This window comes from Seriola dumerili, unplaced genomic scaffold, assembly GCF_002260705.1.
Source record: "Seriola dumerili isolate Sdu_G_001 unplaced genomic scaffold, Sdu_1.0 BDQW01000052.1, whole genome shotgun sequence".
NCBI lineage: Eukaryota > Metazoa > Chordata > Actinopteri > Carangiformes > Carangidae > Seriola > Seriola dumerili.
Genome location: NW_019174307.1, coordinates 15,326,114 through 15,341,324, shown reverse-complemented (window position 1 = coordinate 15,341,324; position 15,211 = coordinate 15,326,114). Strand labels below are relative to the sequence as shown.

At 38.0% G+C, this 15,211-nt stretch overlaps 1 protein-coding gene across 2 annotated transcripts in view; it reads left to right on the top strand.

The window, feature by feature from the left end:
* The first annotated feature begins 6,894 nt into the window (after positions 1-6,894).
* nck2 (NCK adaptor protein 2) overlaps positions 6,895-15,211 on the top strand; it is a 34,672-nt gene continuing 26,355 nt past the window's right edge. The window contains exon 1 of one of the 2 annotated variants that reach the window (XM_022741232.1): positions 6,895-7,094. The gene's annotated coding sequence lies outside the window, so the exon portion shown is untranslated. Of the gene's footprint in view, positions 7,095-11,774; positions 11,844-15,211 lie in introns of those variants that run through there. The other variant, XM_022741233.1, reaches the window with a different exon arrangement.

The following is a 15,211-nucleotide window of genomic DNA, read 5'->3' as shown; positions in this document are numbered from 1 at the left end:
TTGCGCTTCCTCCTAAAAATTGATTACCATCTCCTCCTCTGCTGATGATAGGCTACCTGAGTATAAAATCCAGCTCTTTTAAAAGAGTTCCAGTGAAAAGCCCCAGTCTTAATAACTATGTTGTTCATCTCGTGTTCTCATTTACTAAGTGGGTAAAAGACTGTTGCAGTCTCATCTGACCTCACTTATCTGGACAACAACTGGGGCCCCTCTGTCTCTGGCTGAGTTTATCTTACTAATTCTGTCTGTTGCAAAGCAAGGACAGCTGTCATGGTGGTACTCTGGCAGCTCGTACCAAGCCCCCATGTCCCAGAATACAGATCCAAAAGATGTGGGGCTGAGAGGAAAGATCGAGGCTGGAGGTGTGGTGGCAGCCAGGGGCCAAATTAGCTCCAAAAATCCCCACTTTGTAATGCTGTTATGCTTTTATTTGACTGTTCTGACAGCAAAGGCCTATTGGTTTTGGTGGAAAGGTGAAAGTGAAAGGCCTGTAGACAGTTTTCCAAAGAAACTATAGGGCTAAGGGGCAGGTATTTATACCGAATGGTTAAATGAGCATTTCTCCATTTCATTGGCGTATCCAATTAAGCTCTGTTGACATTACAAATATTCATATAGCCTAATATGCTAACTGCCACAAGAAGACGAGTTTCTTGTAGAGAAACCTGAGCTATGCTAACAACAACAATAGCAATCAAATCACATCCATTCAGGGTTTGTAGTATACAGCTGTTAATAAGCTGTTTTTAACGCAGTGGTATTGGATCAATACTTTGTGTGTGTTGTGCAAGTTTAGGCATCAGAATTGGCATCGGGAAGGAAGTAATGGCATTGGAACATCTCTACTTTCTGTGTTGTGTTGAGCTGAGGAATGCTTCAAGCTCTGAATTCAGAATTTTTCAATTTGGAAATCTCCGACCTAAAAAGCAGCATAAAGAAAACAGTCAGTCTGGAATGACAGATTAAACTGTGACGACACCGTTACCGTCACAGCAACACACGCTACTGTTCTACTGTCGCTGTTTTTGAAGGGCTATAAAAGCTCTGTTTATAAGAGTGTGAATCAACAACCTAATATCTGCAACAGTCATCACAACATAATCGTTTCTGTGGCTTTTTTGTGGTCTTTCAGTAAACTTTGAACCAGGATGTAACAGCTGCTAAAATATGAGGCAACTGCATGTTTTCTTGGAACACATCCCTGATATATTTTGCAACAGTATTTATCCAGTTAATCATCTGGATTCAACAGATTTTTCAGATTTGTTTGTGGTTTGGTTTAAATGTTTAAATGTTTGTGTCACAGTTGTAGTCTTGATTTGCTGCTGTGGTAAAGAGATAAAGCAAAGGGCAATCTGAGCCTCAGTTTTAATTCTCTTCCATCCATTGATGCGTTCTAAATCTTGTCAACCTTGAAACGGTAATTACTTGAAATGAGATTTAAACTCTTTTATACAAAGTAAACACTAAGTTCTTACATAGAGATCTTCTCTAAATGTGGTGGGATCCGCTGCCATAGAAGATCTTGCAGTGGCAGTGGAGTCATGAGAAGGTACTCTGTGTGTGTTTGGTTATGTGTCTGAAAGGGCCTCTTTCAAAAGTCCACATACAGTGCATGCCTTTCAAAATCCAGACACTGACTTTAAAAATGTTTAAATATTTTCTAAATCAAATTATGCCCACCAAGCTGCGTCACACAACTTTACCAAATCTTCATAATGTTGTGACTGATTATGAAACAATACTAGTGAAAAAACAATGAAAGGGCTGCAGCATGTGCACATCATAAGCAAACCAACGACCACTGAATTTACCTGTAATGGATAATGCCAGTGCAATGATACAGTTTAACTGCATTTTATTTAGGTGTAAACCAAAAAGGCAGATTGAATTGTGGGGGTTTGAACATAACTATGTAAGTATATCATACTTCTATCAAATCTACATTTCCATTAAAAGTTATAGTATTAAATAAGAGTTACTTTATTTCAGTGTGTACAGTCATTTTAATGACATGCAACAATAAAGGCAGAATGTATCTATGAATCTGGTGTAATTCAAACCATATTCATAGGTATCCTGTCCTTTTTATACCCTCCACATTTTAGTTTATAATATGATACATTTGATACGTTTTCATGGAAAGAAAATTCTCCTCCTTTTCTCTGAATTGAGATTAAATTCAGAAAAATAGAGCAGGATTCTTTTTCCATGAAAACCTCCCTCAGAATTAGTATAGATAATATTCTCCTTGATTCAGAGAAATAGGGCCAACATTTTTCTCAGTTGGATGCAGTACGCTTGAGATATTTCTTCTAATGTTAGAGCATTTCACTTTTCATTTCATTTCATTTCAAACTTGTTATCACTTATTTTATAAAATCTTGGCAAGTGAAATTTTCCTGTCCTGTCAGCAGATAGGTTTTTTTTCTTGTTTTTGAAAACTGAGTTTTTAGTAGGATTAGCGTTATGTCCCTCTGCTGATCACCACAAACAAAAAGGAACTGATCTGATCCCATTCAGACAATGGCCTTATTACCACAGAGATATATGTTCTTTGGCAATTACAGTGGAAGCTATCGGCTCAATTTAAGAATAACATAAACCTGGTATAATTATATATAGTTTTATTATATAAATGTATATTGTATAAAGCACATTTTGCTCATGTTTATGTTATATTTAAGACACATTTCTATGATTTCCACTGACATGATTTTGAAGCTATGTTATCCAATTTTTGCTCTCCAAATACCTTAAAATGCACAAATGTAGATCAGGAAATATATTTGGTCTCAAACCTCCGCCCACAGAAGGCTCCGTTTTTAGTCTTTGGTATTTCTAAATCCCTGCATACGGCACATAATAATCAACGTTTATTGTGATTCACATTTCACTGGGCCTGCAGGCCACCGCATAGCAAACATAGCACGGGAGCCACTGCTTCATCACATACATCATCACTTCCAGTCAGGTGGACTTGAAGACGGGCGCCTTTCTGTCAAAGTAAACATGCAGTTTCATCAGCGTTGTAACTATAGCTCCTCTCAGCTCTCAGTAGTCACTCAGTGGGAAGATTTGGTGCGGCTGGTGAGAATATGAGGGGCATGGATCTAAAGAGAAAGACATCCTGGTTATAGCAGTGGCAGATAGAGTGTTGACAAGTGTTACTCAGCCTCGATTAATAAGTCAAGCTGTCCTGTGGCTGAAGAGAGGATGGACATTCTAACAATTTCTCACTTTTACAGCAGCTTTGAATCCCATTCACTGCTGTGAACCACCATATTTCTACACTGTTGAGATTCAACAATAAAATCTAATAATACCAACTGTACATCTGATATAAACATGCACCTCAGCTCTTTCCAATTATCCTTGAGTCAGACAAACATATTGTAAAATGTTGATCTTCAAAAAATAGGCCAAAGCATGTGCTTTTACTTATTCATCTAATTGCTTTCTAATTAAATTGATTTGTTAGGGTATGTGAGTCATTGTCTGTGTTGAGTGAGAGAGGGGAGGTGGGTGAAAATTCAGTTGGTTATTTTAACATCCTGACACTATAGTACAATCAGCTGGTAAAGGTTGTGTGACGTGCACGCTTGGTGACAGAGACGGTGTTGAACTTTTCTGCCAGGGATGCTCTGCCCCCTTGTGATAGGAAGTTCAACACTTCGTCAGTGCCGAAGAAACTCTTCACATTTTACCTCAGAAATAAAAATACTGTTTTGCCCTCAAACCGCTCTCAGTTTCAGTTTCATATCCAAGAGTCAAAAATGAGTATCCAAAAACTTTTTTACAGGGGTACATTTCATTACTCCCGTTCCCAGTGTAGGAGTAAAAAACAGACATGTGGAGGTGCTGTGGAGCAGGGAACAAGTATCAGTGTATCTGTCTGGGTTGAACTGATAACGGATGAGTACTGTGTGAGACAGTGGTAAAAATTAGATGAATATTGTGGATTTAGACTAATTTTAGATGTGTGTAGGTGAGGAGGTTGTCATAGACTGGCAGTGTATTTATGTGACAAGGATATGACGTAACCCTCTGATTTTCAGTTTATCCTTAGTTTTTATTTTATGTTCACAGCAGAGAATGAGCCACAAATAACCCAAATTTTCACTTTTTTCAACTTTAATGTCAATTTAAACAGACTTTGATTTAAACTGACCAAAAAAAAAAGACAAAAGACAAAGGCTATTAATACACATACATCTATCACATATACACAAACTACATTGTCTAAATTCTGGCCATTTCTCACATTCTCTCATTTATCACAAACTTAAAACCATGAAATTAGTTTTTCTTTTAGCACATTTGGATAATACTTTGCCAGGGACTGTCTTTCTGAGTCAGACCAACATTACTTTATGATTCAGTGCAATTTCCTGTTTGATAAACCTTGATTCTATCAGAAGGTGTCAACCAAAATAGGATTGACTCACTTTTACCAAGTTCTAAACTATAACCTATTATAATGTAACTACTGTCACTATAGCTACAAGCTCATGGGTTACTCATCCAACATGCATCTTTTTAGGAGCTCGCCTCCTCTCAACGTCAAAGTCATTCTACAATGTATGTCAGTTACAAATATGAGAATGACGAGGGAACAAAGTGCACCACGCCCACACTAAATATAAGTTCTGCTTATTTAACAGCATTAAAACCTATGCCATGTGAAGTTTTTGATCTGATGTGAGTGTAGGCTACAAGTGTAACACCCTTTTCCATTCTACCGTCCATTAAATTTAATTTTTTAGAGCTCACTTCAACAACAGGACAAAACCCATTTCTCTAGTGCAATTTTTGTATTTATTTGATGTGTCTCAACCTTCCTGTGAAAGCCTCCTTATAGTGGAAGCTCATAATATCCATAGTTGGCAACTCTGGTTTTATTAGGCTACTTCCTGTATCTTTACAAGCATCTATTGCTGTGCTTCCTCTTTTGGCTGAGACAGTTTAATTTTCCTGTGTTGAAACAAAAAAAAGTTGATCATGTGTAATGTGAATATGTAGCAGTTATTGAAGTGGAGTACAGTTGAAATCAGACTGTTGTTTAATACTGCTTTGATCATACATTATGTCACATGTTGCAACATTTTGGAAATAACATAGTATCTGTCTTAGTTTTTAATCTCATTTTTGATCCAGGAAACAGCAGTTGAGAACAAACAATTTTCTAACATAAATTGAATATAATACATTATAATTTGTCACATTAAAAAAATAAAGGAAGAAAGAAAAGTCTTTTTAAAGTTGTTTTGTAGAATTTCAACATTTCTGCCATTTGGCGTAAATGGCAGACTTTCAAGTTCATTCAAGACATCCACAACTGAGGAAAATAGAAAGTGTCTGTAGATGAATGAGCTTTATATTACTTTATTAATCACTGTATATTACTTCCATTTATTGAATTCATGAATGGAGAGATTGTGTTGACTCACAGAGAGGCTTGGGGGGGGGGGGCTGAGTCACAAGACTTCTCAAGATAATCACCTGTAGGCCTACTATGAAAATGTCAGAACCAGATGAACGTCGACAAAAAGAATATAAAGCACGTTTCCCATTGTCATCAGCAAGGGGCGATATTGTCCCCTAGAGTTTGTCCCTTTTTTCCTTTGGCGTTGTCCTGTACTAGTCCCGGCGTTGGTGACATCACCAACCGGGCCGGCGATCAAGCCAGCCAAAGAAAGCATGATCACACCGGAAATCAAGTGATGTTCCTCCAAAATGGAAGTGTCTCTTCCCTTGAGTCGCTCATTGTTGAATGTAACGATATATAATCCCGAACCTGAATAAAATGCCAGTGGGGAGTACAAATGTTAGATAATAAAATATTGTTATGAAAAATATAATTACAGTATATAAAGACATCAAATGTAACACAGCTAAATATGTTATTCACAGATTTCTAATTTGTATAGAATTTAATAGATATTTAATTTATGGAAAACTGTTTGGCTCATGAATTTGACATCAATATGTGTAAAATGTAGCTATGATAATTAAGATTTGATGATCTGTGCTTGTTTTTCATTTGATCTGTTATAACTTACGCACCAAATTTGTAGGCCTGTGTATTAACCAAAAAGTATACTTTACCAATAAAATATGACATATATGTAGAATACTTAAACCAGTTTGACCTCAACCAGATACAACACTAAAGTAGCCTATTGCTTAACTTGAATGCATTTGTAATAATAATCCAATAAAATAATATATTTTTCAGTTACACTGTTTTATGTGTTTTGTTTGTTTATTTCATTCTACTTTTTAATCTGATTTTATTGCATAGACAATTACGTATTTTATTCCGTTTTATTCACTGTAGTTTTACTTGCTGAATTTCTGCATACAGTGTTCAGTCTACAAAATGTCCGAAAATAGTGGGAAAATTAATTATTAATTATTATATTATCATATTATTCGGATTCCTTTAGCTCTCTGATTGATAGTCAAAAACCTAAGTAACTCGCTAATATTCATTAGAGAACCTGGTACAAGGTTTTGGCTTTTTTGCTTGAAAATGACCAATAAATGATTAATGAATTGTTGCCACTTAATTTTGTGCCAGTCTCAACCAATCACTTCTGCTCCTGAACTGGTGGTTCAGGAACCTGGTTTCTGGGTGGCTCGTGAACTAATGGAACTGCATTGTATAGTGGAGGGTCTGTAGATGTTTTTGCAGCGAAACACCGAGTTTTTATTACTACTAAGTCGAGCTGTTATTCAGTATGTGAACCTGTGCAGTCAACACCACAACTGAAATTTTATTACACATAAACGGGTTGTTTTATTTTGGTAGTTGAGAGCGGAAGTTCTTATTCCAACTGACTGGCTTGATAGGAGTGATTGAGGTGGAGGCAGTCAGCCTGCGACAGAAAAACAAGCGAGGATAGGTCGAGCAGTACATGGTCAGTCCATGATTTAAAAGAAAAAAAAGGAAACACAAGGATATGTGGATTTAAACGTTGTTTTTGTAGCTTTTACGCCGGCTTAGTTACTTACTGTTTGCTACATAGGTTTTCATTTTGGCGTGCTGACTGTGTCGCCGTTTGCCCATTCTCACTGGAGTGAACATTAAGGTAAGCCTGTAACCGAAAATGAACTGTGTAAGTTGGTGCAGTTGGACGGGCTACTTTGCCTAGTCAAGCGCTGTTTAAGTGTCTTTTTTTCAATTGTATTGTCTCGCAAAAATGTAATCACAAACAGCCGTAAAAGTTGTGACAGAAACGGTAGCTCACTCGTGTCACTTTTCTCTACATTTGACGCTGGGTCTTTGTCCACTCAGATGTGGTTTGTTAACTAGACATTGTGCTGGAACCTCGGTTTACCTCGCATTTGCGCTTGTTAACGATTAAATAGCGCACTCTGCATGGCTCAGTTTTCCATTCTAACAACTAAAACTGTTAGTTTAAATGTATTCACTCTCCCATTTTGCAATATTTCTACAGGATCACTTTTTAAAGGCCTGTAAGCGCAGGCTACTATAGCAATCCACAAGCAGGTCTTTAGACATCTCTGATTTCTAAGACATCTGTTTTGTCTGAGTCATTTTCCACATTTCTGTTAGTAATTTACTTATTTAAAAAAAACAACAAAAAAAAACCACTCACATTTACTATTTTTTATTTACTAGAGTGAATGTCGTATGTCAGCGCTTCTGTTAAAAGCGCAATTGCTCACACAATGAACCACATTGGCCATAACACCATAGATTGGCTGCTGGTGCCACATGCAGAGCTTGTCAATGTTTCTAGTGGCTCTTCGTGGTAACTGCACCATGTATATTCACCATCATTCCCAGTACAATGATAGGATGCATTGCCTGTCTTGCTTGTCTGGAGTAGTTGCACACTAATTGTCCCTAAACTCATGATTTAGAGGTAGAAATGTTTGTTTCTTCTCTCTTACTGTGTGAGCAAAGGGACGATTCAGGTTCCTTGAAGGTACAGACACAGTAGTTTTAGTGTAGCAGGTACACTTAGATGGTACACCTTACAGACACACCCTCTGTTAAAGGTACCATGGTAACACAATGTCTAGGACAAGGTTCGTTCAGTATGACAGGTATGAGGAAGGCAAGTGTTGTAATAGGCTGCTAGGTCTGTATTACAGCTACTTCTTATCTTACGTCATTAGTCAAGGCCATAAAAACTGCACTTTAAAAGAAACGGAAATTTGTACTTTTTACTCCACTACATTTATCTGAAAGGTAATTGTGCTAGTTGATTTAAAAATTATGATTTTACAGTTTTAAGTGACATTTAGAAATTCAGGACTTTTACTTTTGGCATTGCTACTTTCACTGAAATAAGAGATATGAGCACTTCCTGGCACTGCTTGATGTGGTAGATTTGATAATGAGCTCCATGAACTTGATCCCTGTTCTAGGGCTGAAGCAGTAAGTGAAAACAGAAAATACACCATGAACTGTTATGGCAGATGGTTAATTGTTTAAGTAATTTTTGAGCTTATTCTTCTCTGATAGTGAGCTGAATATTTGGGGGCTTTGGGACTTTTGCTGGCTATTTTTCACTATTTTCTGACATTTTATAGACCAAACAATCAATCAAGAAGGTAATCTATTCATTGATCAATAATGAAAATAATTGTTAGTTGCACCCTGTAATACTGTATTTATGTTGTTTGATATTAACGTATAGTCTTGCGTAAGATAGATATTTGTGAGGAGGTCAAGTAGGGTTGCCTGATCTTATCCATAATCAATCATCCTATTGTAGTCCTGTGAAATTTACCCTATCAGCGAGAGAGACAGCAAGAGAGCTGAAATGATTAATCAACAGCTAAATATTAGCAGCTATTTTGACAATCAGCTGTTTCTCAAGTTAAAAAAAATGCACACATACTCTGGCTCTAGCCTTTGTAGTGGCTGTTTTTCTTTAATGTCATTATAAATTTAATATTTTTCTGTTTTGGAGAAAATGAACAGGAAAACAAAAAAATCAAGACATTTTAAAACATTGTTTTGGGCTTTAGAAATTTGTCATTAAAGTTTTCTACTTCCAGACCCGTTACAGACCAAAAGTTGTTGAGAAATTAATTGACAGTTAGTTGCAGCCCTGCAGTTGCTGCACCATCATTACGCAGCTTATAAAAATTTCACCCTCAGAGGACAGATAGAGGAAGATTTTCCAAATGAGTCACTGTGAATTGCCTTTCTTATCCTCACAGAGACAAAAACTAATGGTGCATTCAGTTGGCCCTTTATTAATTAATAAAGAAATTCAAAAGTTAACATCCAGGAAGTTACTCCCTCACAGCTGGTTAAGTGATAAATGCAATAGATAAACTAAAGCACGTTTTCAGAGTTTACAGTTTATGTTCAAGACATAATTAAAAATTTGCAAAGAATAGTCCAAGTTAATGATAGAGGATATAACTTCATATTGTGTCTAAGTAATTATCACAACCATGTAATGATTAACAACATATCCAGGCTGATAATAAAAGAACAAACAGAGGTGTTACCACCCAACGTTCATTATTCACACCTTGAGGTGACCTTTTTTTATTGGTCCAATTCATGTGGTGTATTTTCAAGTGACTGACAATGGAAACACATTCCAGGTAAATAAAATGCGGTATGGTAGTTTCCAAATTCTGTAACTTGATATGGACCATGTGAGCGCACCATCCGCAATGGATTTTGGAAAGCTGAGGGCTGCAAAGGATACTCTGCTGGTGATTTAAGGGGATACTGCAGGCTTGAGTTTGGTGTTAGTTGTTGGTCGATGACAAACTGAAATTACGAATTTAACTTTCATAATGCTGTCCTGAATTTTGTGAGAGTGTAAATGTTGCCCTATTTCCAGTTTTGGTTTTGGTTGGTTTAGTTTTGGTTCCACTAACACCTCTTGCATGATAAATAATATTTCCTTCTCTTTCATTGGTTGTCATTTCTAGTCACTTGACACACAGATTTGCTATTTGAGCCACAGCTTCACAGATTAGATAATAAGCCAAATCCTGTCTTCTTTATATTTGATTGCGCAGTTATGAGCCGAGACTAATTACTCTGCAGTCATATGATGCTTAATGGACCTCAAATGTCCTCACGCATTGAGTGATTAAACATCACACAATGCCCACACAATGTTTTGTTCATCCGTTCTTTTGAGTGGGAGTTACTGGAAAATGACGTTAGGTTATTAACAAGAATTATTTTTTCTGTAATAAAGTAGTGTGAGCATTGTGCATATAAGGAAATATTAGCCTAGTATATGTGGACTGCACATAGCGCAATTTAATATTTTATACATTTAATAGTCTGTGATACGTAATTATAAAAAATTCATACTTTAATAATGTAATTGGTAGTTCAATAATTTAAGATAGTAATTTTAAGAGCAGGAAAAATGTCTGACTTGTGAGAAAAGGGTTTTAATGTTTATTGCATTGTCCTCTGAACTCTAAATAGATTAAGTGATATGTCACTTTGAATCACTTAATGACGGTATGGTGTTTGATATTTATAATGCTGAGACATATCACTTCCTCATATGTGTGCGTATTTTTAATTCTTGTGTGGGCATCCCAAACAAAATAACACAACTTTTTATATATCGATGACAGTCTGCCTCTGTTTATGACAAAACAGTTTACAGTGCCTTTGGAAATTTGAGACTTATCCGTCGCTTTGAGTAGCTGCAGTCGTCCTCCAGGAAGCCACAGCACGGCAGGGGAAACCATGTAAGGAATAGAGATTGTTGTATTTTGGCTTTGTGGAAAGTCTCTTGTTTGCCTCCCTCAGGAAATCTTAATCTCTCTAGCAGAGGAGAAGGAATTAATAAGTGAAGGCACAGATGGGCAGTCAGGAGACATAGAGCGATACTCATGAAGAACATCATGTTGATAGGGAGATAAAGGCCATGCCATTGTCATTGTAATCATCTGTAATCCTGGGAATGGGTAGCCATTAAACTGAGAGTACATACAGTTATGACAATGGACCCCCTTTCTATGACCCCATGATCTAGAAAGCTAAAGAGGATTAATGTCACTATGAAGCAGAAAGTGCACAATGACCACTGGTCATCTACTTGATGGATTGACACAAAAGTTTGTATATTCATTGTTTGCAGACAATTAATCTTAATGAATTTGGTGATTGCCTCACATTTCATCTAGCACAATCATCAAGTCAAATGTTTAATTTGTCTAAATCTTTAGTTTATGACTAAATACTCACAAAACTAAGGACCTTCCTGTTAGGAATGGGGCCAAATAGTCACTTCCATTTTGGATCCGGTTGCAAGTTACTAAATTAGTCTGATTCTTTAAGCTCCACGGCCATGAATTCCTTATGGAAATATTCCTTTAATGCTCTACATTAAGTCTCTGTAGTCTCTCCCTGGCACTACAGTCATCAGCAAAGAACGGTGACGTATACAGACGAATGATGACTCACTGACACTGTTGTTAACATACATGGCGGACCAGCTTAAACATTCCCAGGTCACTGAAACAGCTGCTAAATGTAACATCTGCAGGACGGTACTCACAATGAATGGAGAAACGACAAGTCCTTTGTTAAAACATTTATCTGCAGTCAAAGTGTTAAAGTAAGAACTTAAGGAGAACGAGTGTTGTGTATTCAACATATTCAGATTCTGTGACCTGTAGCAATGCAACGAGTCCCCATTGTGCATGCAAATCACCCACGTTTTATTTCATTGATATTCACTGAATGATGAAGTAGAATGAATATTATTTTGACTCTTGTTCTTACTCTAGCGTCTACGGCTTCTGCAGCTGCAGCACAGCCCCCACTGAGGAGCAAACGCTGTTTTCCCCTCGCAGCAAAAGGAAAAGTGAGTGAGGAAATTAATGTCACAGAGCAGTGACAGAATATGTGGTGAAATCCCTACAACCCGCCAGCACAGTAGAATGTCCATGGTTTAGGTTTGATAGTTAATTATCATAATTTATCATAATAATCACATTTATTAACTAAAAGACGTCTCCATTCCCCACCAGACAAACTACTTACTATAGGGATTCAAAGGGATTCTGATTCAATAAAATACCTTTGAGCCCCATTCCTAATTCCCATCAGCCTCAGCTATACTTTGTGTTTATGTTGTCCTGCTAACATGAAAGTGAGCTGGTGGCCATGGCAAATATCTGCTTAACATCAGCAACTAAACATTTTCATTGTGAGCATGTTAGCATGCTGATGTAAGCATTCAGCTCAAAGCACTGGCGAGTCTAGGTGCAGCCTCTCTGAGCTGGGAGTGTGGCTGCACACGCTTAGTTTTCTAAAAACCTGTTTTAAAAACACAGTTGATATCCAGGCATGCTTGTAATTTTACACCTTAGTTTTCTGTGACTTTGTTTTGTTCTTTTTATCAGTAGTTTAGAGTTTCAGTTGTCTGTCCTGAGCGTCTCTTTTGTTCTTTAGTTTGTCCTTTCTCTCCTCCTCATCCTTCATCTCTATCATCACCTCCCTCCTCCACCACCCTGCTTGAGTGTTCCTAATTCATGGCCAACAACTGAACCAACAGTCTGTTGGCTTCAGTGTCCCTGTGTCACCACTGGGCACCAGGCCTAATCCTTCTCTGGGACACTGAGGGGGAGACCATGAAGGGAAGGGAAGGGAAGGAGCGAGAGGGAGGGAGGAAACTGGGAACAAGTAGAGCTGGTTATAGTACAGTGGTACAGTATCTCAGCATTACACTCACTCTGTCCACAAAGCCACAGCTGTGGGCTTTGTAATCTGTGGATGGTGCATGATGATGTCAAGGCCTGAGATGGCATGAGAGGGGATCAGACAAGCAACGCAGTTCAAGAATTTCAAACATGATGATGAAGGAAACAAGAATGTGGGAGTAAGAGGGATATTATTTTAAAAACGGAAGGAATGGCAGCCGACTGTGAACCTTCGTCTCTAAAGCAGGCAGCGTTTCTTACTCATGATGATACAGCAGATATAAGATTTCTTTAAATCTCCTGAGGTCTTCAGGGAGATTGTTTTGCAGATTGTAAATTTGATTCCCCCCTCCCTCCACAGAGAAACATGACCATAAATTCACAAACAGACTGAGAACTGCTCGTTAAATGGCAATCAAGGGTCAATGGCTCCCTCGCACTGTGCTTCTGTGTGTATGGGGTTCATATTACACAGCAGAAAATTGGTACTTTCAGAGAGAGTGTGGGGAGTTGGGGCTGCAGGCTGCCACTGCAAAATGTAAATAGTGGAAACACTGGGGGTGAAACCCAACACTTCTCAGCAGGAGAGTGTAAAACTTGGACAAAAGTTCAGGACGTTAGGTGCCTCTGCACACACACACACACACACACACACACACACACACACACACACACACACACACACACACACACACACACACACACACACATATTAGAGCTGAAAGACTTAGCCATGTAATTAAAGAAAATGAGACATTAGCAGAAAATGAACTAATTAACTGCAGTGCTGTTTTACCCAAAATGCAAAATATAACCTCTCTGTGTGTGGAACTGACTTAAGATCATTTCTCTCTGTTTGTGGTAACATGCAGTTTATGGAATTGCGACATTACAATGCATCAGTCTCATGACTGACAGCAGACGCATCATCACACGTCTTTGTGTTTCTAATACACCCACAGTTTGTGCGGTAGGCGTACTGCTATGTGAACAGATATAGACCTGACAAAGAGCACTGAGCTGCTGTGATAAATGATGACTGGAGTCAATGCTGCACTCACTGTCTTTGGAAAAGGCTTCCCTCAGCTTAATTACATGCCTCTACATCTCTTCACAAACCACCTTCACCTGTGTGTGGCCCCATCTTTTTTTCACACACCGAACCTATGTGCTAAACAACATCGCTGAATAACAGTGCAGGAAAAGTAAATAGAGTAAAAAGAGTAAATCCTCAGTTATGTTTGCTAAAGGCTTACTGCTGCTTTCTCATTAAAATGTGTTAATTAGTTAATAAGCTTACCACTATAAATAAAAGGAGCGGGAAAAAAGACTGTACTTGATGTGGATTGCTGATGTTTTGGATGATGCCTGCTTCGTCATTGTCGGTGTTGGATCAACATCGGTGCATCCCTAGAAAATAATCAGCAGTTTAATCAGGAAGGAGAATAATTGTTAGTTTAATCCCTGAAAGATATTAGTAATAATAGATGAAGAGACTCATTTGTATCATAGAAGCGTAAAAGTTGTGAAATGGAGAGAAGCCTGTAGCTCCTACATCATCAGAGTTTCTGTGACTCATGAAAAGAGTTAAGCTGTTGTTGGTAAGTTTGTTCCATCATGTTGTTTTCTGCAGAGGCTTCGGCAGGCCCTTCATGCTCTAATTAATTTAATTAAGTGGACGTTTTCCCCTTCAGCTGTACTGATGCACAAAACGGCAGTATGCAGACAAACATTGAGTTATCTCACCCAGAGCACGAGGGCTTTGCTTATCTGTATTCCACAGAATGATCCGTGTTCCAAGTTCCCCTTGGAGCATCGCAGCCCACGTCTCTCACCATTCCTGTGGATGCTCTGAGAGCCACCAGTGTTCGAGTAAATATTATGATTTACATTTGTTGAGTGTTTTCCCTAATAGGGGATTGAATGAATTTTGTGATGGGCAGACACGTGCTTGATTTCTGGATTTCTATGACAACCTTGTCCCTTCAGCTCGTTATGATGTTCATTTCAGCTGAAATAAAACGTTCCCCTGGAAAAATTAAGACAGTTCTCCTCCTTTTGATCTTAACAAATGTCTATTTTCTAAGTCCCCCCTCCAATTTGGTATGTCAAATTAAATATGCACTGTTAACCCTAATGTTGTCCGGCAATTAACTTCACCAAGGAGTAGCACATAGGTGCTGTACACCCCAGTTCCAAAATCTGTGTGCAGGCTCTGTGACCATCCAGTCTTCTGTTTCCAAAATAACATTCCCCTCAACATCACCGTCAGTTGTATCCTATCAATGACGACAGGCTAAAATATGATTAATGTTCTTGGTGTCTGTAGTCGTCCAAATATTGTTTGTGAGGAAAAAGAAACCTGACTCTGTTAACACACTCTACAACCATGAATGAACTGCATATTCTTGCAGTAGAACAAGAGTGATGAGTCATCTCAATCAAAACGATCTAGTTATTTCACCTCAGTTTCAGGAGTCGGAATCAACCCAGTTAAAGTTTCTTTTCCTTTATCATTATGTAAGCTTAT